Source organism: Hylobates moloch, unplaced genomic scaffold (assembly GCF_009828535.3).
Source record: "Hylobates moloch isolate HMO894 unplaced genomic scaffold, HMol_V3 SCAFFOLD_6, whole genome shotgun sequence".
Taxonomy (NCBI): domain Eukaryota; kingdom Metazoa; phylum Chordata; class Mammalia; order Primates; family Hylobatidae; genus Hylobates; species Hylobates moloch.
The window spans coordinates 119,852,404-119,879,598 of NW_026652281.1; the positions used below are offsets into that span (position 1 = coordinate 119,852,404).

The window sequence follows — 27,195 nt, forward strand, 5'->3', positions numbered from 1 at the left end:
CATTAATGAGCAGCCTCCTGATTTCTTGGCCCCAGTGTTGCTGCCCAGAACAAGCACCAGGAATATCTTGAGGAGCTTCAGGCTCTTGAGGGAGGCTGCTAGGAAAGCAGGGAAAATCAGTCTTTCTCTTCCTCAGTTGGGTTATTTCAGGGATGAGAGGAGAGGGAGCAGCAAAGACTGTGGGATTTTAGGAAGAACCAAGCTACTGTGTGTTGATCGTCTGTTCTGTACTAGGAACTGTGTCTAGGTGGTTTGCACTCATTATTTCTCATCCTTAGAAGAACGCTTCCCGGTGGGTATTTGTTATCACCCCACTTCACAGATGAGGAAGCCGAGACTCAGAGAAGTTAAGAATAGCAAATGTCCAAGGTGGTAGTCAGGTCAGCTCTCTGAAATCATGGAGGTCTTCTGTGCCATGCGGTTCCTCTAGATGGAGTCAGGCCTCTGGGGTAAAGGGTGACTTCACGCCCTTTGCTAATAAAAGAAATGCTTTTCCTTCTGGTGGCCAGACATCCGCAGTTACCGTCTTTGTTATATGCTCTAGATGGCCTTCTCAGTGCTGAACTGCAGACCCGTGTATTTTTAGAAAAGGAAGAGGCTTCTGTGTGTACTGTTTATGTACAGACACATATCAGTTTCTGAATGCTAAAATCAGCTAAAGCAGCCGAGTGTCAGCTCTGGCTGATGTCCAGATAACTGGCGGCCCTGTCTTCTGATTGGCAGGTCCTCACCATGATGGCTTCAGGGACAGGACTGACCCCTCACGTCTCTCTTCTTGATAGACTAAACTCTGAGTCCCCACAGAGACCTGTCTCCCCAGAGTCCTGCCTCTACTTCCTCCCCAAGCTCAGCTCCTGGCTTGTCAGCAGTTGGTCAGGCTGAATCCTTTTCTTTTTTTTCCATTTCCCTGCCTGCATTTTCTCCTTGTTTCCTCACCCCCACTTCACTCACATGCCTTTTTTTCCCCCCGTGAGACCAACCGCATTTTGATTTTTTTGTTGTTATGGTCAAAGAGGTGTATTTTGTGCACCGCAGTGAAACTGGCTACCTAAGGTATCCACGTGTGAAAGCCACGCATTGGTTTCACGGGAGGGCAGTGTACTGCAGCGTTTGGGTCTCTGTATCACCATTGCCTGCTCACATTTATAGCTGACTTATGTTGAGTTATATGCCAGACGCTGGCTTTGTGTATTACCTGTTGAGCCACAGTTACCTGTGTGAGGGTGGTTCTAGTATTATCTCACGGGCCTGAGACCTTTCCAAAGTCACATGGCTGGAGTTGTGTCTGAGCTCAGAGGGGTGCTGAGGTACATGTGTCGGGCGAGGAGGAGTCACCAGCGCATAGGCTGGAGGGTGGGGCATGCCACCTTTCGTGCCTGTCTCTTGCTCCCAGAGGAATGTCTTTTGGTATGGCCCAGGTGAGCCAGAATTTCAGGTCTTTTTGAGGATTAGTCTGTTTGACCTTCTTCTCCTCTCTGGCAAAGAGGATTTGGATGGGATTTCCCTTCAGTGGGGATTTTGTCTTAGTAAGGGCTGCAGAACTGGGCCTGCTGCTTCTAGGATGTGCTATGTCATTCCTGCTCACTCCTCTGCAGTGACCACCCCTACCTCTTCCCCTTTATACCCCAGAATGAAGACTGCATCTCACAGACATTTGGGAGCAAAAGAGACTTTTACATTTTGTGCTGTCCTGTGAGGATCTATATATAGGATGTTGAGTAACCACTTGTAAGACACTTTGGTATCTTATTTGAGTAATTTGGCAGATGTCCTTTAGTCTCGTTTTCTCTTTCTTCATTCATTAATTCATTATGTATTGATTAGTATGCTTAAAGCATACATGTATGTGAATAACTCTCCCTTAAAGGAGGATACCATGGGGGACAGTGAGATCCAGAACCAGTCGGTGTGCTAAGGACTTTTCATGTCTTATATCAGAACAACCTTATGAGGTGGGCAGGAAACCAAAGAAGGAGTCTGTGAAAAAATGGGTAGCGGGTGGTGATTCATGAAGGGCCCCATGTGGGGCTGCCAGAGTGAGAATCTCAGCTCTGTTGCTTGCTGTCTGTATGCCTTGGGCAAATCACTATGCCTCTCCTCTCACCTTCTGTTTTCTCATCTGTGAAACGGGGATAACAGTGCCTGTCTCATGGGATTTTGAGAGTCAAATGAAACAATGTTTGTAAATTTCACAGCGTTTCTCTGATACATGGTAAGATCTCAATAAAAGGTGGCTATTTTAAAAATTACTATTATTAGGTACTGTTATCTCCTTGTTTTCGATATACAGCACCCAAGCCTTGGGGAAGCTGCCTCAGCTTAGATCACACAGCAAATACAGCAAAGGATGATGATGTCTTAACTGCCATTAGGTGGCACAAATAGAATGCCACGAAGAGGCTCAAGGGAGAGAAGCAGCACCTGTGTTGTATGGGTGGTGGGCAGTGCTGCAGGTGGAGTGGTGTGGGCCTGGGAGGACTCCATGGACGAGATGACATTTGGAGGATTGGCCCATCTGGACACCTGGAGGTGGGGAAGTGCAACACTGTTGGTGGAGTGAACATCAGGGCAGATACTCAGGGTTGAGAATTGGGTTGTGTGTGAGCTCAGGCATCCTCTGATTCAGAGCAGAGGTAGGGCTCTGTAAGCCCGTGAGGACAGGGGCTGGGCTGGGTTAGTTCTGTCCTAGAAGAGTGCCTACCACCTGGGAGGGGCTCCACACACAGTTGTTCAATCCAATTGAATGGCGGTGTCTGGAGGTGGCAAGCTTTAATTGGTGAAGGGGAGTGATCTGGGAGAAAGGAATTTTGAACTTCAGTTGGAGAAGTTGATTTCTGCCCACAGTGAGATGTGGAATTCTTTCATTTGTATTGCAAAAGGCTAGCTCTCTCAGCCGCCTGGTATTAAACTGTAAGTTGCTCTAGACACTAGTTTTAGTTTTATCTGGACAGTGAATCTGATACTCTCTGAGCTGTTTGGTCAACATTGCTTATGGTAATAGGAGATTATAGGACTGGGTGGCCATCACTCCCTGGGGTCTTTTAAATTTAAGACCACAGAACCTTGGACCAAACAAAAGCTTGTTTGAAGTAAATATTGTGTGTGGCCCTGTGGTTTTCCCAGTCCCATTTCCCTCCTTTACTCCCTTCTGGTTCTTCCTTGTTTTCTGTGGTCAGATTCTCACCATAGGTGGTTCTCCAGCCTTGGCACATCAGCTGAGTGCAGGCGCTCCTCACTTTGTCTAACACATATGTTAGAAGCTCCCTAAGACAGGGGCCTGCTCCCTCACAGTATGTAACCTAGCCATGGCTTGTGGGAATTAACCAGTGGGCATCTGATTTATGGGCCAGGCAGCTCTTTCTTTCCCGCCTGCTTGGTTTCTTGGCCCTACTAAGTAATGACTGTCAGAGGACAAACATGGGTGTGTTGGAGATCTCAGGAGCAATTAGTTGTCTTTGCACTAAATTGGTTTTAAACTAGAGGTAATGATCTGAAATTTACTGGAAGTCTCTTCCATGTTGTTTATTGGTTCCATGGTGATACCATTCCCAACTCTAACTTGATTTTTTATCAAATGTGTTTATTACCCTCTTCTCTGAGCCACAAACAACACTTTAGAAAGGCATAAAGGGATGGGAGTCAAGGTCAACAGTTTTGAGAAATGATTTGAAAGATTGAAACCATCTCAGGATAATTTTCACTAGCTAAAGCAATTCCAGTAGGTTTTCATTGTGAAGTAGGTGTGGACTCTTGTTTTCTCACCCTTGGGTAAGACAGGTTCTCACACCAAAAAGACCCAAGACTTCAGAGCAGGGGAGGCACACCTCTTGTCTCTCCTCTCCCAGAGCATTCCCATTTGTATTTGGCTTTTCTTTTAAAAAGACAAATGGTGCTTGAGAAGGTGTGCATGCTTTCAAACATTAGCTGCCATGAGATTTTGCCAACATTCCTTCTCTGTCTTGAAATTCTCTCCTTCTCTAGTGACAGTGTTCTCTCCATGCTTCATTCATCCCCTTCTGAACGTCCCTTCCTTGCTCACCTTCTTTGTCCTGTGGGTCTTCTCAAGGTTCCCTTCCTTGCAGTCTTCTCCTCCCCAACCAGAAGGTCTGCCTCTCTTTGTCACTAATCTCTTCAGTCCCTGGCTTCTGCCACCACCCACATGAACATGACTCCTAGACTTCCCTCTGGCAGCCCCAGCCCCTCTCCAGTTCTTCAGTTTCTTGATGTCTGCTGGCATCTCTAGTCTGTATGCATTGCTGGTGCCTCAATCCTGCCATGTTTCTGTCCTATTTTCTCCAGTCTGCTTCACCTCCCACGCTCCCTGTTTCTGTTAAAGATGCTGTTGCTGTCCCGGTCATCCAGGCACAACCTCTGGACCCCCATGTGATGATTTGTTTCACCCAGTTAGTCCCCACACCCCACTGGTGTTCTTCTGCACACACTCTTCTCACCACGCCAGCCACTGCTGGTTCAGACCCTGGCTACCTCTAAACTAGGCCCCAGACAGAGCCACCTCACTTGGATCTTTACTTCCCTTCCTCTGTGGAGACAGAGGCTCTGCTCCGCTGCCTCCTGCAGCCTCATGCCCTCATTGTGTTCCCCAGGCCTCTGCAGAGCTCCACCTGCCTCTCCCACTCTGCCTGTAGCTTCTCCCCTTCTTTTGGCCCTACTGTTTCCCATGTGTGCAGCCCAGCATCCTGCCTCTGTGCTTTTGTTTAAATTGTCCCCTCTTCCCATAGGGGCTATTCTCCCCATCTCTCCTTGGTCAATTTCTTAGTGACCAGTTTAACTACTCCTTCCTTAGAGGAACATCAGCCTTTCAATGGGGGCGGTTTCTCCTCTGTCTGAATTCTTATTACAGGTGATCTCTCTCTCTCTATGTTACTTACTGCTTGTTCTTTTTCTTGCAACCAGCATTAAAAACAACAACAACTACAAAACACACACACACAAAATTCTGTATTTTTGAAGCATGGTAGCGTTGTTAAGAGTAAACTTAGGAGTCAGACCTATACTTGCATACAAACTTTCGAAGTTATTAGCTATATAAGGTGGAAAGGTTTCTTAGTATCTCTGAGCCTCAGTCTCTCCATAAAATAGGCATAATGATGCCTTCCTGGTTGAGCTCTTGGGAGGATTGAAGGAGATGGTATAAGTCAAAGTCAGACACATAGTAGGTCCTCTATTAGTCCTGTTTCTACCCTCCTCCCTTCTCATTAGGCTGCTAACTTCTTGAGTCTGCATACATTTTAGTTTTGTATTATGCAGAGCCCTGTGCCTCATATGTAGCAAATAAGGGATAGCTATTAGCTGGATAGCCAATGGATCTGAAAGGACTAAAGAGAAAGCATTTTAAGAGAATCACTGGTATAGCCAATGCTTCTACTATGCAAATGTCTAGCATTAGAGCAGTGGATAAGCTCGATATGCAGTGTCAACCAGGCCAGAAGAAGATTTCTGTATCACCTCTGAGACACGAATAGTTTACACTACAAATTAATCAGGATGGATTTGATGATGAAATAATTTAATTGTTTCACAGATGAGTGGATTTTGTATTTTTGTTCACATGGAAAATACATTTTTTTTTTTCCTGAGACAGAGTCTCGCTCTGTTGCCCAGGCTGGAGTGCAGTGGCGCGATCTCGGCTCACTGCAAGCTCTGCCTCATGGTTTCAAGCGATTCTCCCGCCTCAGCCTCCCAAGTAGTTGGGATTACAGGTGTGTGCCACCATGCCCGGCTAATTTTTGTATTTTTAGTAGAGATGGGGTTTCGCCATGTTGGCCAAGCTGTTCTCAAACTCCTGACCTCAGGTGACCTGCCTGCCTTGGCCTCCCAAAGTGCTGGGATTACAGGCGTGAGCCACTGCACCCAGCCGGAAAATACATTTTTGACATTAGCTAAGATAACATCAGGCATTAGCTTGTTAGCAAACATTATTCTACCATATCCAGGCTTGAGATTGTAATTTTAGTAGTTCAGTTCAGTTGTTTTATTATGAACAGCTTGGCATTTTGCCCCTCATAGGCTCATGCACAAGAACTGAGTTTTACCTCATAATCAGAAGGTAACTCCCAACTATTTATGGATCACTGATGGAACTGGTGCCTCCCTGGCAGCTGTGCAGAATTGGTTATAATCCTTTAGGCCCTATGTGGCCGCCCACTCCCTCCCATTTTACACTGCTCTCCCCACCCCTGCCCTTTCTCCCACTTGCTGGCCTTTAGTTACTGTGTTTTCTCCAGCCACGTGGTCTTGTACACCTGGTGCTCTTTCGGCATGGCCTTCTCTTCTCTCTCATCTTTGTCAGGTTGACTATTTCTGCCTATTAATTTCACACTTTGTCATACGGAGGTCCAGAGACTTGCCTGAGGTCATAGCAGGTTATTCATGGAGTCTGAGTATTTCCAGGGTTCACTCTACATAGGCACATGGTCCCTCCCCAGTCTTGGAAAGATGATTCATGTTGACCAGAAATTCAGCTGTCCTCTAGCAGTAGTTTGGGTTTGCTGACAGTCTCGCTCCTTCCAGAATTTCATAAAATAATGATAAGCACTTGTTCTAGAGGGCTGGATAGGTTTTCTGTGAAGAGGCAAGTAATGCTGTGCAGAGGAACGTTAACGAGAAAAGAAAGAGTGAGGTATGCAGCCGCTGGCAAAGCATAAGAGAGGTAGTTTGGCCTGCAGGGGCTCTGAGCAGTCAGAGGTAGTTTAGAAGGGACAGATCTCAGGTGGGAATCATTCAGCCTTTGCAGTGTTGTGGGATGCTCACATATGTTAGTGAGTATTGTTGAGGGGACCTCATTGTCCTCTGGGGACATGGAATTGGCCCTCCTCACAGGCATCGCTGAGTTCTTCTTTACTAGTGCAACAGCTGGCTAAGGTCAAAGGCATTCTTGGGAAAGCAAGTCAGCATGGCAGGATCAGCAATCTTAAAACCATCCTTCTAACTCTTAAAAAATTCAGGGAGACTGTCTTGGAGCAGATTTATTTTATTTTTCCCTAAATGACTAATTATAGCATTCGTGCTATTAATATGGATGCCTATGGCTTGTAACAATAGGGATTTCTATTCACATCTCACATGCATTCTTGCATGTTGATGCATTTTGGCTGCTTGCTGCCTGTGGACTGCCAGCAGTTGGAGTGGTTTTCCATGATTTGGTCGAGTGTCTTGGATGGAGACAATGGGAAGGTTCTTTGATCCAGAGGAGGTCTATGTTTCCCTGGAACTCTGTCATCATGACAACATGATCTCACTCAGTAAGTTGGTGACTTACTTATGTTCTAAAAGACCAACAAAACAGAGTTTACCATGTAGAAGCCTTGTGTTTCACTCTGCCTGTAGTCGGGGATTCGAGCTGCTGTTTCTGCATGTCCCGTTGAAGCACCATGATACTGAGCCTCTCCTTTGGCACAGAGATGTCAGAGTCTCTGTTTTGCAGAGGACTGCTGCTTTGAAACCTTTGACCTCCCTCATTTCTCAAGCTTGCCTTTATCAAGCTCCAAAGGTGGAGGAAGTACTGATGGGGGGAGGCCAGAGAGTCTACTCAGCAGAGAGCAGTGTCAGCTAATTCTCAGTTTGGCCTAGAAGAACTACTTAGATTCTGAAGTGGGTTTCTGGGGCGGTTGGTGAGAACTTATCTTTGTGGTAGCTTAGATTTTATTTTTTAAATTTTATTATTATTTTTTAGAGACAGGGTCTTTTTCTGTTGCCCAGGGTGGAGTGCAATGGCGCCGTCTTGGCTTACTGCAACCTCCGCCTCGTGGGCTCAAGTGATCCCCCTGCCCCTACCTCTGCCTCCCAAGTAGCGGGGACTACAGGCATGTGCCACCACATCCAGCTAATGTTTATATTTTTAATAGAGACGAGGTTTCACCATGTTGGCCGGGCTGGTCTCAAACTCCTGACCTCAAGTGATCCACCTGCCTTGGCCTCCCAAAGAGATAAGATTATAGACATGAGCCACTATGCCTGGCCTAGCTTAGATTTTATATCGAGGGTTCTAGAGTCAGGCTTCTGGGTTTTCACCTTGGTTCTATCACTTACTGGCAATTTTCCCTTTTGTAAAAGGGATTTAAACCATAGTATCTACCTCGTAGGGATTTGGGGAGAGTTGAGTGAATAATATCTTTGAAAGCACTTGGGGGCTAGCACAGAGTAAGCTTTCAACAAATCGTTGTCTATCATGATGTTGAAAATCCTTCAGAGTAGCCTTGACTCCACGTTCTCAGATGCTGTATGTCCTTCTCAGTGTGTAGGCAGCACTTGCCTTTTCCATTTGAGTCCACACTGGCAGGAGGCTACAAGCTTCCAGAGAGTTGGGTTATGCGTGTTTCTGTTTGTAGTGTAATGGGAAACACTAATGGACAGTACTAGCCTTTAGTAAATGTTTAGTAATTACTTATTGAAGGAACGAATGAAGCTGTGAGCAGGCCAAGAACAACAATGTGGCAGGGTGGTGTGTTTCCTGTAGCTAAGTCATTTTTGTTAGTTTATGACTACAAGAACCTTCATCATCCTGGACATCATGAGAGATCATAAATGAGTAGCAAAATATTGGGGAAATTATTATGTTTTTAAAAGCTTGTCACACAAAAAACTGCATGTGTTTAATTGCACACTTTGATAAACTCTGTTACCTGTATACATTCATGAAGCCACCACCACAATATTGGGAGAATTCTTAATGCCTGTCTCTAAAGTGTTTTATTTCTCTGTTGCTGATAAACCACTTCCACCTTTGCCTTGAATATGGCTCCCTGCCTCATAAGGAAGGTAATGGGAATCTGCTTTGTTCCTCTCCACCACATTCCTTTGTAGCTTGCATCTGCAGTTTTACATTCTTGCCACTGAAATTTTCAGTGTTTATAGTGTGTATTTGTTGAGTGTCTGTCTTCAGTAGGTTGTAGGTTTGGGGAACGGAAGGACTACGTCAGTTTTGTTCAGTGTCTTATTCTCCGTGCCTCCCACAGTCCCTGAAATAGGAGGTGCTCAATGAAGAGTTAAAGGATGAATGGGTGAGCCTATTGCCAGAATAAATATATGACACTGTTCTAATATATGGCTGTGAGTTGGAAGCAAAGGAAACTTGAGTTGTTCTTGGAAATTAAAAGTTATTCTTACCTTCAGCAAAGGAAAACGAAAGGGAAGAAAGGTCTCCTAGGATCTGAATTACTTTAACTTTATTACTGATATGAGACCAAGTAGACCCTGGAAATGCAGGGAATCTAACATGGCTTAAGCCAGACCCAAAGATGAGGCATGTTGGGGCATTGTGAGACCACTGTCATTCTGAGACCCAGCTGCTTTGTAGGAGGTTAAATGTTAATGTTGGGTCTCTGTATTTTTGTTTTATTGCAAACTGTTTCTCTACTCTAGGCTGCCATGGAAGGGGGCTTTAATTGGATGTGCTGTTCAAAGGACCCCCCCCCCAGTCCCTTTTTTTCTCCTTCAGCTTGTGGTATCCTCCCCCCGCCTCCCCATCATATATGACAGTGAAGTGTTTAGAGTCAGCTCTGGGTCCCTCAGAGAAAAGTCTCTCTTAAGGCACTAGATAAAAGAAGAATCACAAAAATAATAATTAAAAATGATACAACCTGGCAGTGGTGTGAGATATGCATTTTGGCAAGAGTGAAGTCACTGTTTTAGAACATAAATGCTCTCAGTGGTGGAGAAAGACTGGCAAAACAGCCTTTTAAAACCCCCATTACAGAAAGAAAGGGCAGGGGTGGGAAGAGAGAGAGCATATTTGTGTTTGTGAAGCTGTTTTTCTACTAAATGTTTACAGAGGAGGTGGAATACCAGATGCGTTTAGAGTTATTGTTTCTTTCAGATACTAGGAGGCTGCTGGTTGGTCTGAGATGAAATGAAGTGGAGGTTTTAGAGGTGCCACTTAAGGAGGCTCTGGTATCTTTTGCACTTTTGAGTGTGCTTTGTGCACATTTCATCCCATGTGCTTTGCTCCCTAGATATCCATCCATCCTTCCATCTGCCCATCATTATTGACTGCCTGTTACGTACTAGGCCTATATCCATATATCTCTCTGTCCATCCATCTGTGCATCCATCTATCCTGCTGGCTGCCTGTTATGTACTAGACACTATTCCTTCCTTCTGTCCATCCTCAGTGTCTTCATCCTCCGTTCATCCAGCATTGTTAATTGCCTATTATGTGTCAGGCACTGTTCTTGGCCCTGGGTACCCTGAGTAGGAAATAATTTAGCCGGGAAGACAGGCTCATGAGCAAGATTGTTTTATTGTTTTCTGGTTTGGATGTGAGGCTACTAATGACTGACTTATATACCCTCACTTGTAATGCCATGAAGGCACAGGCTGTCTACTTTTTGCTTACTGTTGTCTCTCCAGTGACTTATACCAGGAATGTAGGTCCACAATACATAGATTTTTGAATGAATAACAATAAATGAGTGGTCTTTATGGCATAGTCTACTCCTTTAAGAGGTGTATAATCGTGGCTGTGAGAAGTCACACAGACAGGCCTCATTTCTGGACCAAGTAATGAAGAGTGAGGGACGTCTCTTTATGTTGTGTTTGCTGTCTGTTTGCTCCTGTGGACAAAGATGAAGTGAGCACTGGGCTATGGGTGGTGTACAGGACTGACCTGGTCCCTGTCTTCTTGGAGCTGCCCACACTGAGCAAGTGTGAAAAGTGTTGAGAGAAACCCAGGAGCTGTGGGCACACAGTGGGGGCCAGCCTGGGCCATGTGTGTGGAGCCATACCTTGAAAGGGGTTCCTGGAGGGCCAGGTGGCGGTCGGTTGGTTGTGTTGGTCAGGGTGGGAGAGGCCTTTCGGGCCAAGGAGGATGTATGAAGATGCCAATCTGAGGACACCTATCTTGGAAGATCACTGTTTGGCCAGTGGGAGGGTGACTCTGAAGTGAGGCTGAACAGACCACCTACAGTGTTGAAAGAGCAAGGCTTCCTTTTTTCATTGCGGCAGAACCCCTAGGTTTTGGTAACAATATGACTTTAAGGCCCTGGCTCCCTAAGGAAGGAAGTGTATTAGCCTCTTTGGGCTGACATCACAAATTACAGCCAGGCCTCTATATCTATGGGTTCCGCATCCATGAGTTCAGTCAACTGCGGATGGAGAATATTTATTGCATCAGTACTGAATATGTACAGACATTTTTTCTTTTTTCTTTCTTTTTTTTTTTTTTTTTTTTTTTTTTTTGAGACGGAGTCTTGCTCTGTCGCCCAGGCTGGAGTGCAGTGGCGCAATCTCGGCTCACTGCAAGCTCCGCCTCCCGGGTTCACGCCATTCTCCTGCCTCAGCCTCTCCGAGTAGCTGGGACTACAGGCGCCCGCCACCATGCCCGGCTAACTTTTTGTATTTTTAGTAGAGGCGGGGTTTCACTGTGGTCTCGATCTCCTGACCTCGTGATCCGCCCGCCTCGGCCTCCCAAAGTGCTGGGATTACAAGCGTGAGCCACCGCAGCCAGCCTTTTTTTCTTTTTTCTGCTCTTTAAGCAATACAGTATAACAACGATTTACATAGCATTTACATTGTATTAGGTATTGTAAGTAATCTAGAGATGATTTAAAGTATACAGAAGGATGTGTATAGGTTATATGCGAATACTATGCCATTTTGTATCAGATACTTGAGCATCCATGGATTTTGGTATCTGTGGGGAGTCCTGGAACTAGTCTCCATGGATCCCGAGGGACAACTGTACCATGAACTGGGTGGCATGAAACAACAGAAATGTGTTTTCTCACAGTTCTGGAGGCCAGAAATGTGAAATCAGAGTGTCGACAGGGCCATATTCTTTCGGAAGGCTCTAGGAAAGAATCATTCCCGGCCTCTTCCTGGCTTTCCTTGGTGTTCCTTGGCATGTAACTGTGTCATTTCAGTTTCTCCCTCCATCTTCACAGGGCCTTCTTCCCCGGGTGTGTGTGTGTGTGTCCTCACCTCTTCTTACAAGGACACCAGTCATTGGATTTAGGACCCATCCTAATCCTATATGACCTCATTTTAACTAGTTACATCTACAAAGACCCCATTTCCAAATAAAGTCACATTCTGAGGTTCTGGGTAGACATCAATTTTGAGGGTACTATCCACTACAGGAGGGGATATTGAAGTGGGTGGACCTGTGCTAGGAGGCTTCCTCCAAGTCTTTTCATTCTTCAAGTTTCCTGGGTTGATGGGGGCAGTGAGGCTGCTTGGGGAGGGTGGGCCAGCAGCTGCTAGGATTCCTGTCTCTGGTGAGGGCTCCTGAGTACAAGGTTCTTCTCAGGTGCCCAAGAGAAGCTGTGTGACTGAGAGAGGTGGCCCTGCTCATGCATGCCCTGGCTCAGGGTCACCTCGTCCCTCCTGCAGCAAGGGAAGCATGTCAGGGTTTCTTTCTGACTGTCCTAGGAGCACCTTGAGATAGGAGGAAGTGTCTGTGAATAAATAGCTAAAATAATTAATGACCCTAGCAAACAATGGCTTAGGGTTTTTCCACGGTTCTTCTCTCCTCTGGGAACGGTTTCCTGCTGCTTTCTTGGAGGTGTGTTGCCAGGGACTTTCCAGGTCTTCGGGACATCACTTTCCTTTTCTTTCTTGTTTCTCTGCTTTCTCAGGTTAAGTGCTATTAGCTTCTTCCATTTCTCTGGTATTTAAATATTACCTGCTGTGTCTTTCTATAACAGTGGTTTTTAAACTTATTGTGCATAGGAATCATCTGGAGAGTTTATTTTAAAAAGGCATACTTCCAGATATATTTTCCAGAATTTCTGATCCCGTGAGTCTGGGGCAGTCGGATTCAGGTGAAATTCAAAAGCCAAATCAAGAAACACGTCTCCAAAGAGAGGGGGAGAGGGAGAGAGAGGGAATGAGAGAGAGAGAGAGAATCTGTGTGTGTGTGTGTGTGTGTGTGTGTGTGTGTGTGTGAGAGAGAGGGAGTGTGTGTGTGTGAGAGAGAGAGAGAGGGAGTGTGTGTGTGTGTGTGTGTGTGTGTTGCAGGCATGCTTTCCCTCAAGTGATATACCTGATGTATTAGAAAGGATGGTTTTTGTATTGACCTGATGTTAATTGGCACGGTTTGTCGCTAGTTTATTTATTTAAAATTCTGGCCTAGATATGCTGTTTAGATACACACATGCAAATTCTTCATCATTTGCCTAGAGGCAAAGTGGTTTTAAAGTAATATCAGTGGTACCTTGAAAACATTATAGGCATCTTGTTGGCTAAGGAAGAAAGTGAGTGGGGAATGGAAATGGGTGTTTTATGGCTTCAAGACTAAGCCTAGGAAATGGTGTTCTGATTGTTTTGTGTGTCATGAAGGAGTGAGTAATGGGATGGCTGTTTTGTCTACGTTTCTGGGACTTAGCTTTCCCTTTTTATAAAAAGGGGATTGCAGGGTTTGTCATTCTTCGGACCGAACTCTTAAAAAAGGTTACATTCTTATTTGCTTGCTTATTTATTTATTTAGAAACATCATTGGGGGCTTCTGGCATGCTAGAATTGTGATGACTATCCTTTTATGAACAAAACAGTCATGGCTACTGCCTGCCTGGGGTTTATAATGTCATCGGAGCTGTTCACATTAAACAAGCACCAAACTCAAAGGAGATTACCAATTGTAGGGATAGGAAAGGGAATTCTGGGGAGCTATGAGAGTGCACCCTTGGGGTGGATAGGGAATGCGAGGAGGCTGCTTCCCTGAGGAAGTGACCCTTCAAGGAGAATCTAATGGGCTAAGGAGCAGTAACTAGGTGGGGAGACAGGGGAGTTTCAGGAAGAGGACACAGGACAAGTGCTAGGCTTTGTGGCTGGATGGATTGCGGCACCTTTGAGAATCTGCAAGTTGGCCAGTGGGGCTGGGTATGGAGTAAGGGCAAGGCCAGTGGGGTATGCAGACGAGGCAGGTTTTGTAGGCCTTGGGTTGGATTTATTTTGAGTGAGATGGGAAGAGTTATAATCAGGGAGGGTATGGAAGGGACCATCAACAAGATCAGGTCTGCCTTTTGAATAGGTTGTTCTGGGCAGCTGAGTGACAAATGGACTGGGAAGCATCAGGAGGGAAGCAGGGAGGCCAATTAGGAGTCCAGGCCAGAGATGATGGTGGCATGGACTCAAGTCTTTCTCAGGGTACCTGTTGGAGGAGAGGAGAGCTAATTGAGGTTGTAAAGTAATCCCAGGTTATTCCCGTGCCCAGGACTGGGTACTTAATCTGTGGGGCTCCTTGTTCAAAAAAACAGACATAAGTACTGTTAAAAGCATTAAAATAGAAAGCTGTTTTCTTTCTTGATGTGTGGTGGTATTTTTAATCTGCCCATGTTCTTCTAAAAAGGAAGAATTAAAATTTTAAATTATTAGTATGAATTCTTCTGTTCATCTTTATATTGTACAATGCCAATTTTCAATAAGATCATCTGACTTATATGCAGAATCACTAGAATTATACGATCCATATTTCATAGCTCATATGCATTTATTTCATTCTTCCAAGAACAGTGGAAATGTTGCACAAAATCGGTTTTCATTTTTCTTCTTGATGCATGCACATTTTCCCAGTGTGCTCTACCTTCAGCTTATGATGTGTGAGGATGGCCTGAAAGGAAAGGAACTATGGGTTGCCCAGTCTGTCTCTGCCCTAGGTTACCATGGTCAGTGTCAGTGGTTGGCTTATCCAGGGAAATAACATGAGGAAGAAAGCTATGATAGGGTTCCTGGGCCGTTCATGTTTCTTTGGATGCCATTGTCTCATTGTCGTCTTCTTGCATCTGGCAAGTTCTGGTTGAAATGGTAGGTGTAACCCCTCAGGGCTGTCAGCGTTCCCCCTTACTCAGTCGTAGATATAAGACACTTACCTTGCACTTACTTTGAGTCTCACTGAGCTCCCACACATGGTGGGTCCACCAGAATTCTGTGCACTGGGGCCACAAGGAGCCCCAGTGGGCCCGCATGACATCCAGGTTGTTGTACCTGTCTCCTCTATGCACACATGCTCCACTGTGCCACTGGATCTCACTTGCAAAACACAAGTTCAAAGGTAAAATTATTAAAAATTTCAAGACAGCTACAGCAGAGCATTAAACCAAGCAGGCCCTTCTGAGCATGAGACCCTGTGCATCTGTACTGGTTGAACGCCCATGAAGCTGCCCTGCCTATACCTCAGGCACTTCCAATTTTCAGCTGCCCTGTGAGCCTGTTTTCTGGATTCACTTGAGTCTGTGTGTCAGGTTTAATATTTGCAGGCTCAGAGAAGATTAGCTGGGCAGAGCCTGTATTGGCAGCTCCGGCCTAGGACTGTGGTCCAAGAGTGCTTGGCTCTCCAGCTGCCTCTTCTGTGGGAAGCCTGGTTTCCGGATTGGTTTCTGGGCAGTCAGCACCAGGGCCATTCATCAGCTCCAGGTGCCATGAGCTGGGTTTCTGCAAAACAGAGATGTGTTCCCGGTCAGTTGTGTAGGCTTCAGAATAAGGAGACATGATTGAGAACATGTTTTGAAGAAGACTCAGGCTTTGGAATTTGTGATTTTTAAATTGAATTAGGGTGTTTCCTCCTCCCACCCCTGCTGTCACCTAGCTTTCTTTCACCACGAGCATTAATTGCCTGCTTTGGGAACATTTGTAAACCGGCTGTCATGATTTAGAAGATCCGGCTTGCTCTGTGGAGCTCCACCTTTGTCATCTGGAAGGGTTCCATTACTGGTACTTAGTACTAGATGTTCTGAAGGGTTAGGTGATATCAGCTGTCAAACTTCAGCATGCATAAGAACTGCCTGGGAAGCCCAGGCTCCTAGGCCTCAGCCCTAGAGATTTTGATTGAGGATGGGCTCCCTGGAAGAGGCTGTTGCAAGTGGTGTTCAGACATGTTTTGAGAAACAATCATCTTTGGCCTCTCTCATTCTGTGGTGGTCTGCAGTGGCAAGGGGTACTCCTTGCTGGGGCATGAGTTCCTACCTGGACTGGAATCCAGGCTGGAGAGGAGACGGTGCAGAGTGGGAAGGTGGGGAGCCTGGAGATTTCGTGGGCACCTATGAGGAGGGTAAGTGTTTGCCCACTCAGACTTCCGTTCTTGGTCCCTGGAGCACAGCCTCCCCTGAGGTATAGCAGAAAAGTGACTAATTAAAGAGGGGATAAAAGAAAGTGGAACCAATTTCTAGGAATGTTATTAGGTGTGGCTTTGTTCAGAATGGCTAGGTTCGTTTTTTTTTTTTTTTTTCTTCCAGAAACATTAATCCAGGGGGAGATGAGTGGATTTTTGTTTTTTAATTGAATTTATTCCAGTGCTTAGGAGTCGCCACCTTGCTTCCTGTGGTATTAGTGGCAAGGAGTGTCTGAGCTGTGTCCAGGGATCAGGTGGATTCACTTTTGATCCTAATTATGCTGCATGGACTGACAGTGAGGAGGAGGGCGAGAGGAAGTCAAAGTGGTAGGGACTGGGTGGCTTCATTGTCCTTTCATTTTTATGCGGAAACGAATCAGCCTGGCATGTTATTTATTAAATATATATGTAAATGATTCTAATACCTATGGTTGATTGAGTGTTTGCTGCCGGCCAGGCCCTGTGCTAAGCACTTCAATGCATCATCTCTCTTCTCACAGGAACCTCAGGAGGCAGATTTCCCTTTAGTGCCTTTTCACACAGGTGGAAATTGAGTACCTTGTAAGTGGGTGAGATGGGATTTTGAACCCTGGGAGTCTGTTAACCACAAATCTAAGCTTATTTGGCTGGATGAAGGCCTTGATTTACTCACCATGCCTTGTTTTTCGCTTGATTGCCCTCAAATTCACGTTAGCTATTGGTAGGAACAGTGCAGGGGTTTCTGATCCTTCTGTATGGCTCCAGGTTCTGCCGTCTGTGACTTTCTGAATTCACAACTGTTGAATGCCGGTGAAACTCTGATTCTTTGGGCTTGTTTATGGGTTGGCTTGTTTGTTGTTCCCTTTTTTCTTTTTGTTCTTTGCTAGAGAAAGCTAGAAAGCTCAGGGGTTACAGGGAGGTGACAGGCCTTAGCTTCTCTTTTCCTGCTTTTCAAGTGAGGTTCTTGCTTGCCCAAATTTGTTCAGGGCAAGTGTGATTGCATGGACCCTGGAAGAGGCAGGCCTAAGGATGTGGAAAGACAGTAAGTTGTAGAACTTATAGATGTTGAGTTTTCCGTTCACAGTCCTAACTCCAGTCAGAAAACCTTGTAACAGAAAGATCTGCATCCTGTGATGACCTGTGGAGAAATTAATTTGGCTGGAAATGTATTATCAGCCCTAATTTGTTATTTTGCAGTTGTCCTCTTTTTCATTTAAAAGTTTTACAATTATTTTGGTAAATATTTCTGCAGACTTTTCTGAGGTAGCAGTATTTTCCTTTTGTAATATGCATGAAGAAAGGCATAGAACAAGGATAAAATGGCATTCTTTTGATAACTCCCTGGTAGAAGTGGTGGTACTCAGATTTGTAACTGTTTAACCAAGTTCTGGGTTCTGTCTGGGTGCATGGGCCCTGACTGTGTGAACCTGGACAGGCAGAGCAGTCCTGCCCAATTTCCTCATCTGCTTGACTTCTCTGGCTCTTTGTCCTGAATTCCATTTATTGGCAAGGCCTTTCTTTTACTTATAAACCTCTTCCAAGAAGGTCTGGCTTTCACTGTAAGTTTACGACGATAAATTTTCAGATGGTACACTTCACCCTCAATCTAATTGAGCCAGCACATCATTGTGAAGACATCATTTCATTTGGGGGTATTAGTTGCTATGGTTATTTGCTGAGACTAACAGAGTCTGTTTTCTCTCAATTGGATTTTTGGAAACTGCTCTTTGAGAATGACATAGAGGTGTGCCTTGCTGTAGGAATATCCAGTATATAACCTCAACATTAAAAATCAAAGGCACAGAAAAGATACTTTGGGAGGGATCTTAGAGCTAGAGAAAGGGGTTGGCTCCTTGGTTTTCAAGTGAGGTTTTTTTCTTTTTTTTTCTTTTTGAGAAGGAGTCTTGCTCTGTCGCCCAGGCTGGAGTGCCGTGGTACGATCTCAGCTCACTGCAAGCCCCGCCTCCTGGGTTCAAGTGATTCTCCTGCCTCAGCCTCCCGAGTAGCTGTGATTACAGGCGCCCACCACCACACCCAGCTAATTTTTGTATTTTTAGTAGAGACAGGGTTTCACCGTGTTGGCCAGGCTGGTCTTGTGCTCCTGACCTTGTGATCCGCCCGCCTCGGCCTCCCAAAGTGCTGGGATTACAGGCATGAGCCACCACGCCTGGCCTCAAGTGAGTTCTTTAAGACCGAATGTATCACATAACTTTCCCTAGGTTCACATGTATACTTGGTGGCTGCGCAAGGAGACAGGCCATTTCTGGTTCTTTTTCTAGGTTCTTTTCTATTCTGTCTGCAACAGCTTAGGTTCTCTCAAGGAATTTATTCATTCATTCCTCCAATATATATTGAGGTCCTGTATGTTCCAGGCACGTGCTAGGAGAATAAAGAAGCTGTGATCTTCGCTCTCAGGGTCTTGAGTGGGAGTCCAAACCCTTGCCTTGGAGGGTGTGGTGCCTGGATCAGCACCATTGGCTTCACCTGGGAATTAGAAATGTAGCCTCTCGGGCTCCCAGGCCTGCTGGATTACATGGGAATTTTGACAAGATCCCAGGTGATTGGGTGCACCTTAAAAGCTTGAGTAGCTGTCTCTGCTGCAGAGGAAAAGGCATTCCAGAAACAAAATCTAAGTCTTGAGGCTCAAGCCAGGATCAACCCTCCCAGCCCCACTGCCTCCCATCTGCGCACCTGCTTGGTGTTGAGCAGAACAGAACTGCTGAGGTGTTGAGAGAGAGGAATCCCCGCTCCACCTGCCCCTCCCCACCATTCTTAGGCCTCTGTCTCCCTCTATCTCCACCCACCGGCCCCTACCGGTTTTTCCAGCCCTAGTCTGACCCAGTGAGTGGGTCTGACTTGTGTGGTCTCCTCTTAATTCACCACCCCCTCCCCTTTCTAGAAACGTGTCTACCTTAGGGGCCAAGCTCAAGTTCCAGCTTCTGAGGAAGCCCAGTACTTCAGGCCTGTGAACGCTGTCAGTCTCTTGTATCTTAAATGTCGTCTTAACACACTCATTCTTTTATCTGTTTCATCTGGGGCTGGCCTGCCTCCCCAGGCAGTGGACAGAAAGGATTTGATGATAGCACTGTTTCCCCAGTGCATTTAAAAGGCACGACTTGAGCTTAATAAACTTCTCAAAAAGAAGCCCATACTGCTTTGAGTTCATTTAGTTAAAAAATAATGTTATTTAGTTCATCGGGGTTTTGCCTTGCCTTTCAGCTGCCAGGGGTGAAAGGAAATTGTAAATTTGTAGAAGCATTAGGGGTTTTCTGAGCACGGAAGAAAACCCTTAGGAACTCAGGTGTGTTTTTAGTAGTTCACAAGAATGAGGTTGATCTGGTGACTCAATGAGGCGAAAATTGCTTACTTCTTATGCTAATTAAGATTCTCCTTTGGTTGATTCTCCTTTCTCCGACCTGCTGGTAAACTTCCACTCCACCTCTGCTGTGGGAAGGAAAGCAAGGCATCCCTGTCCTCTCTCTTCCAGAACACATTTCTTCCTATTTTGAATTCCCACAACAGCCCTGTGAGGTACATACGATCCTCATAGTTACATACATGCTTGGAAAGGTTGGGTAATTTGCCAAAGGCCACACAGTTAGGAAGTGAGAGACCGGGGATTTAAGCTGATGTTTGCGCAGCCAATGCGCGTCATACGCCTCTGAATTACCTTCCCCTTGCCCCGTGTGTGTGTGATATTTGTACTTGAGCTGCCTGGAATTACCCTATCTTTTTTGTTCCCTCACTTGATTAGTCCCTTTCAAAACGGGTTTCTTTGTTTTCATTAAGCAAATGTCCACAGTCTTCCTTGGGGGAGTTTTTCCTGTGGTGACCTTCTGCTGTTTTATCATGTCTTGGGGCAGCATGTGAATGCAGTTGTTCTAAATACAGTACCTCAGTTCTCTGTGCCAGGGCTGAGCTGGGGCTGGGCCCTTTAGGGGTTGAGTTTTCATCGGAGATCCAGTGCTGACTAACTCACTTGACACAGTGGTCATTGATCCAGCAAATGTTTATTAAGCACCTACTATGTGACTTGCACTGTCATTAAGCCAGTCCTTAATTTCTTCATCTAGAAAAGGTCAAGTGCTTTCACTTAACTCTCAATGTTCTTATGAGGAACAGCCAATACAGCACTTTGGAAATACATATGTATTTGTATACATTATTTGCATATAGTTATGTATAATTCAAGATGATGCTATGGATAATTCATAGTGGGCCCTGAACTTGGAGTTTTCAACACGGAGCAGCTTTTTTTTTTTTTTTTGAATCCCTTATAACTCTTTCCTTATCTCCTGGCTGACCAATGGTCTGTGCACAAATGTCCAAGTTGAGAGGTGTTGCCTGTCATTTAGTTACCTACAGGGAGAATGCCCCTGGCTGTGGTTGCACATTCTCAAAGTGAAGCATGCTGGAGGAGTTACAGTAGGTGTCTCCAACAAAGTTCTGGGCCCAGCTCCTTAGTAAAAGACTTAATTGTTGTTTAAGTTGATCTTGTTGCTTCTCTGTATAACAATCCAGCTCCCATTTCTTTAAGGGAGTAAGTTCAAATTCCTTAGCTTGGCATGCAGGTCCTTCCATGGTTTGATTCTAACTGGTCTTCCCACTCTGATCTCCTGTCCATCTAGTTAAACTTGCTGCTTTTTCTGGGTAGGTTCTGCATTTCGCATCTCCTTGCTCCGTGTTTCCACTTCTACAGCATCTTCCCACAACTGCTTCCCTGCCTTGTACCGCTTCCTTTTTCTACATATCCAAATAGGACTGAACTTTAAGGTTCAGCTCAAATGCTACTCCCTGTTCTTTTTCTTTTTTTTTGGAAGCCCCCTCCAATGGCCCTAGCCGGAATAATATCCCACTTTCATTTCTGTAGCCATTTTTATCTATCTCTGGTTGCCCTAGCACAGTCTACCTTAATTTTGTAGTTTTGTACACACAGATTAGGCCCTTCTAAAAATTGCATTCCCCTTAAGGCACGGAATGTATACATACCATCTTTTCATTTCTTTGAATACATTGATACCAGATTCTCGAATATTTGAGCAAATGAGGCGATATAGTGTAGTAGTTAAGAGTTTTGGAGTCAGAGAGACCGAGTTTCTTACATTACCACTCATTCCCTGCATGATCTTGGGCACATTATTTAACCTCTCGGAGCCTCGGTTTCCCATCTGCAAAATGGAGGTAATAATACCTACTCGACAGAATGGTGGTGAGGATGGAGGGATTTAAAGTACTTGGTAGGTACAGTATTCAGTAAGTTAATGTATATAATATATTCATAGTTATTTGGATGTAGATTAAGGTGAGTTTGGGTAGCCCAAATTATTTTTACGGGGTATTTCATCTAAATAGAATTAGAAACCTCATTTTGGAAAGAGGAACACTTCTTTATTCTACTTGATTTCGTTTTAAAAATCAACTCCGAAAATGTCATTAGCCTTAGTGCTCTGGTTGGAAAAACAAATTTTCCAGAATCAGTGCTGGTGATGGCCCCATTTAGGAAATGCTCTTTTAGGGAAATGGCCTCAGGAAAAGCATGCAGATGGATGATCAGAATGCACGTACCGTGGCTGATGTGGTCGGTGGGCACATCATCCGCCTGGGTGAGATGAGAGGTTTTCTGAATCTGCTCCAGCCAGATCTGAAAGAATGTGAGAGACACTGTGGTGGTGACTTCATCCCTACTTCCCCTCCCACTCTATGTCTTAGGCTTGACTTGCTGTATGAAAGCACAGGCCCTCTGAATGTGTTAGAGCACTTCTTCCCTCGTGGAAGCCAGGGTCCCTCTCTCAGTTGCTGAGTGTCCACTGGACATTTCTAGGTGGTTATTTGTTCCTTAGTGGGACACGATCTGTTCTCAGCACTGCCTTTAAGGCTGGCCCTGTCATTTCTCCTTGAGTCTTAGCTGTTGTTTAAATTAGCTGCTTGGTCAAGGTGTTCTCTGATATAGTTGATTGCCACCTAGTGGCCACAGGTAAGACCGCGTGTCACGGAAACGAGAAAAATGCTATGGAGAATTTTGTTTCATTCTAAGATTTGCACAGGGGGTGTGTGTGTGTGTGTGTGTTTTTTTTTTGTTTTTGCTAGTACAATGCCAGGAGTCTGGGCTGTAGAATGGTATTTACAAGGGACTATAACTTGCTTTTCTTATAGTTAAGCACATCGAACTAGTTTTAAAATGCTACATACAGACTTGGGGAAGTGGGGAGTCGTGGGAAATGCCTCTCTCCAAGCACAGTTTCTGATTGGATATGTTCTCAGTTTTCCCAGATACGGGGAGAAAGAAAAGAGGGATCTCTGGGGACTCTTCCTTAAACTGTTTTAACTGCAACCTGGGGCTTGTGCTGGGGCTAAGAGAGGACAGTTGGTTGTGGCCAGCAGTTGGGTTGTATGTCGCTCATTTCTCCAGCTTCCTTGGTGTAGATGAGGTTTTATTTTATGCTCCTGCTGGTGGTAGCTCTCCCTCCAGCTCTGTGGGACTCTTCCTCAATGGACAACATGAAGGGAGGTGGTCACATGCTAATAGGAAGCACATTCCCACATATATATCAGGCTCCAGCCAGACTTGTAAGTTGGAGAGTTTGTCCTAACTTACCTGCTTTTTTTTCACATGTCAAACATTGAGTTGGGAGGTTCACCTTTAATGAAGGCCAGTGGACTTATGGAGTGCCCAACTTCCTCTCTCTTTGTTCTTTCTGCAGTACCTGCTCTCAGTCAAGCAGTAGAGTGTTGGGCTTTGGGGATAGAGTGGTGAGCATGAAGGGATATGATCCTCGTCCTTATAGAACGTACTAGTTGGGGAGGCATTACTTGAAGAGAAGAATTACCTGAACAAATATAAAATTGCTCTGAAGAAAAGATGTATAGTACTCAGAGAGTGAGAAATAGGGTTGGGTTCGGCCTGATTAGAGAAGTCAGGGAAGGCTTCCTGGAGGAAAGAACTTTTGGGCCAAGGGCTGCAGGGAGAGGTGGCATGTGGTGGCAGGTAGGAGTTGGGCATGCCCCAGGAACTGGCAGAGGCTGGAGCAGCTGGAGCCCAGAGAGGGGTGTAGGGAGGCCAGACCCTGAAGGACCTCTCAGGCCTTGGGAGGGAATTTCATCTTCACCTCCAGAGCTCTGGGAAGCCATCACAGGGCTCACTGCTGGTATTGACACAACCGGTTGGAGAACTGATTTGACGGACAAAAGTGGATGTGGGGAGGCCAGAGAGGAGGCAGTTGCAGTTATCTAGGCAAATGGAGGTGTTTTGTTTAGGGGTTGCTGATAGTTATGGGAAGGAGTGGGCAGAATTGAGATGTGCTTAGGAGACACCATGGACAGACTTGGGAATGGACGTGGCACATGAAGGAGCCTGCTGTGTGAGAGGATGACATGCACTGGTGACTTGTATGGCAGGGTGAACGGTGGTGCCTTTCATCACACTGGGGATGCAGAAAGAGGCCCTTGGCTGGCTCTGTGGGGAGAGGGTGGCAGAGGGTGTTTGAGTAGAGAGTTTGGTTTTGAGTGTGTTGAGTTTGGCCTAGGAATGGGGGTGCGGGTTAAACCTGAAGTTTCTCTGGGGCTCGTGTCCGTGTCTCAGCTCTCTGTCATGGGTCCTCTCTGGGGACTCTCAGGTGTTCCACCTGTAAGCCAGCTTGTGTTTCCTTGCCCGCTCACATCAGTACAACAGGTTTTGAGGGACACCGTGTCCAGCCCTGTCCGAGGCACTCTTTGTGCATTGTGACATGAGGCCATTCATGAATAGTTCCAGAATTATTCCAAATACAAGGTGATGAGGCACAGAGAGTAATTGGCATCCAGGAAAGGGAGAGATTAAAGGCCCAAGGACTTTGGTATTCTTGCGCTTTAGGCAGCCACGAGGCCAATCCTGTTGCAAGTTCTAACCTCAGTGATGGCCTTTCTGAACTGTAATCACTTTCTTTTTTTTTTTTTGAGACGGAGTCTCACACTGTCGCCTGGGCTTCAGTGCAATGGTGCAACCTCGGCTCACTGCAACCTCCGCCTCCCGGGTTCACGCAATTCCCCTGCCTCAGCCTCCCCGAGTAGCTGGGATTACAGGTGCACACCACCACACTCGGCTATTTTATTTTATTTTATTTTTTGTATTTTTAGTAGAGATGGGGTTTCACTATGTTGGCCAGACTGGTCTCGAACTCCTGACCTCGTGATCCACCCGCCTTGGCCTCCCAGAACTGTAATCACTTTCTAAGGCCAAAGAGAAAGATGTGACTGAGCAGCAAAACATTTCAAGGGTAGTTAATACACAATTTTGGTAACTTTGGAGGTCACAAAGGCAATAGATGCACTGAAAATACAGTAGTAAGGTTACCTGAGTCCATGTTTGTGTGTGCACATGTATGTTAAGTTTTACCCAACGAGAAAAAGGAAATGGCTTGACTTGTGGTATTACTGGTACAACTTGTATAAAATTAAGGTAGATTCTAATTTTAAAAAAATTATGGTAAACCTTCTGTGTTAGTGAAAGTTGGATCTATTTGGGTTAAATTCTCTCAAATCTGGTGCAGATTAATATATGCTGGCATCTCCAAGAAAAGAAGGGCACTTCCTCTGGTCCCTGAGTGAGCAGGTGGCTCTGGGAGCAGTCTCTCAAGGCCCAAACTTCTAGCTGCTTCCATATTTCTTAGCCATCTGGACCCTCACTCAGAGAAGCACAGCCCTACCTACTCTAGAAAGCAGGTACTTGGCCTCCCCGGATGCCGGCAGTTATGACTTCCCTCCACTCTGGCCAGCATTCTGCTTTTCTAGCAACAGATGTTTCTGCAAAGTAAATATTATTGACTCTGCTTGGCTCCTTGCTGTGTCTTGCACTGCCTGTACATGGAACAGCAGGGTTATATGGGGAGGGTGCCACGACACTTGGCATGCACCCAGCACCAGTGCCAGCCTCTTCTCTTTTCTCTCTCCTCTTACTGGAATGTGTGTGTTAGATTCCTGTGTGCATCAGAGGGAAGGCTCTTGAAATAAATCTTTGGGCTGCCCCATATCCTTGGTGAAAATCTACATAAGATACCACCAATCCTACTGGGTTGAAATAGGCAAGAAGCAATGGTTTTTAGGTAGAAAGTTCTCTTTTTAGTGTTGTTTTCAATCTCTCAAGTAACATAGAGGGTTTGCCTTAATGGGGTGATGTGGTATGGTGTTCCCACGTACTACAAGGATCTCAGTTCACAGGATTTAAGTCACAGGTCCTCTCCTTAGTGGCCTTGTGCTCTTATGTCAGTCCTTTAACTTCTCCGAGCTCCAAACAGTTATTTATGCTTACCTTTCCTGGTTCCTCTTACTGGAGGATTCATATATGAGGAAAGAACAGCCCAGCTATACCTAGAACTGAATCTTGTGATGTGCAGAGTGCCTATAACAGTGTGTCTCACTGGATCCTCCCTGCCTAACCCACAGGCTGACAGCCTCCGTCAGATGAGATAACTGAGACTTTACGACTAACCCAGGGTTGGTTACATATCTGATCTATGTTGGAGCTGGAACTTGAACCCAGGAGCTGTGGGATTGGGGTGGGGGTAAGGGGTTGGGGTTGATCACCCTGTCACCAGCACCCATGGAATGCAAGTGGAGAAGGGAGGTTCTCCAAAGCAAGCTTGAGATGCTGTCCCAAAGTCTGGGGAATGGATTCCAAACAAGTTAAAGGACAGGTGTCCACTTTAGCTTTACTGAAAAACTCCTCTATCAAGCCTGAGGTGAGTTCCTTTTTCAGGTCCATTCATTAGGATTCTCGCTCTACCCAGCTTTCCTCATTGGCCTGAAGCCCAATACTGACTCCATACCAGCAGTCATTACCTAATCCTCTATCGGGGGATCGGCCTGTCCCTCAGCGTCATGGGGTCCTCACTGCTTCCCAGGCTTGCACTGTGGCAGGGTATGCTCTGTGCCAGTGGACAAGGAAATCAGGTCACCTGCTGATCATAAGCTAACAGGCCCTGCCCTGGTTCAGTGGGTCCCCCTGTGCAGAAGCCTCACAAAGGCCCCGTTGTGCATGACCAGCCACTCCCTGATCCTCACGGCAGCTGCCTTTGGCAGTGCGGCTTTTCAGGTGTGTGCTGGGAGCTTTCTCGAGCCTGACTTGCATTTCACCTGTTTCCACTTTGTTGAGGTGATTGACTTTCTCTTGCTTATGGGGGAGGCACAGGATTGTCAGGTGGGTAGAAAGGCAAACCTGTGTTACTGTTAGTGCAGACCTTTGTGAGTTCTCATCAGGGAACATTCTGACTAAAATGGGAATGTGTATAACCACACCCACATTTGATGCACACACATTTGGAGGCTCTAACAGAACATTGTCTTCCACTCTAAAATATTATTCTTTCCCTTTTTTCTCGTGTCTACCTGTAGCCTCCTCCTGCCTTCCTACTCACGGTGTTCTGGCTTTTGGGTGCATCTGTTTCCTTCTTGGCTTGCCTTTTGTGATTTGTGTTCTGAGGAATAGCCTCAGCTTGGGCTGGCCGTTTTTGTCAGAAGCCTGAGTCCCCTGCCAGCATCTTTTGACATTTTGGTAAGGACCATTCTGTGAAAGTGACTGAACGAGGGAGAGATCAGAGACTGTTGGCTCCTGTGTTCCCCTTCTCCACCCCAAGTGCCTTCTTTTGGTGTAGAGCAGAGCGCTTTGGACAAGCTGCAGCTAGCTCAGGACCGTGTCATCACAGTGTGTGGGAGGGCAGTCCAGGAGCAGGAGCTGCAGCTGCTCTCCATGCAGTAGCTTGAGCCCTGGTCCTGAGAACAGCAGCACAGCCCATGCCCATCTCTTCTACTAGCCGCCATTGCTTGGAATGAGCACTGGGGATTGGCTTTGTATCCAGTGGCCCCCCCCACCATCCCCCCACATTTATTCAGCATACACTGAGCAGGATGCACTGCCAGGTACACAGAGGAAACAAACCAAACCAAACAGAAAGATGGAAAACACGATCCCTAACCTCAAGGGACAAATCTGGGAGCTAAGAAAAAGTACTGGGAGTCACGGATGCTTTTATTCTAGTTGGTTATGTTGATCTGTGCAGCCACAATAAACCCCCTCCCCCACCCCCCATATCTTATTAAAGCCAGGCCTTGTTGCTGGTTCTGCCTCATGTTTCCCTCCCTTGGGCATTTGGACATAATGCCATTTCCCCTTCAATGAGGGA

The 27,195-nt window shown here is 45.9% G+C and overlaps 1 protein-coding gene and 1 long non-coding RNA gene across 12 annotated transcripts in view; one reads left to right on the forward strand and one right to left on the reverse strand.

The window, feature by feature from the left end:
• Positions 1–27,195, forward strand: part of ARHGAP26 (Rho GTPase activating protein 26) — a 477,291-nt gene that overhangs the window by 75,231 nt on the left and 374,865 nt on the right. The gene's annotated exons all lie outside the window — the stretch shown is intronic.
• On the reverse strand, positions 14,428–23,743 carry LOC116471657 (uncharacterized). Its single transcript, XR_004248837.2, has 6 exons — positions 23,587–23,743; positions 22,638–22,869; positions 21,608–21,683; positions 15,129–15,387; positions 14,826–14,985; positions 14,428–14,566 (listed from the first exon to the last, which is right to left on the reverse strand). It is a non-coding gene; the product is annotated as an uncharacterized LOC116471657 (long non-coding RNA).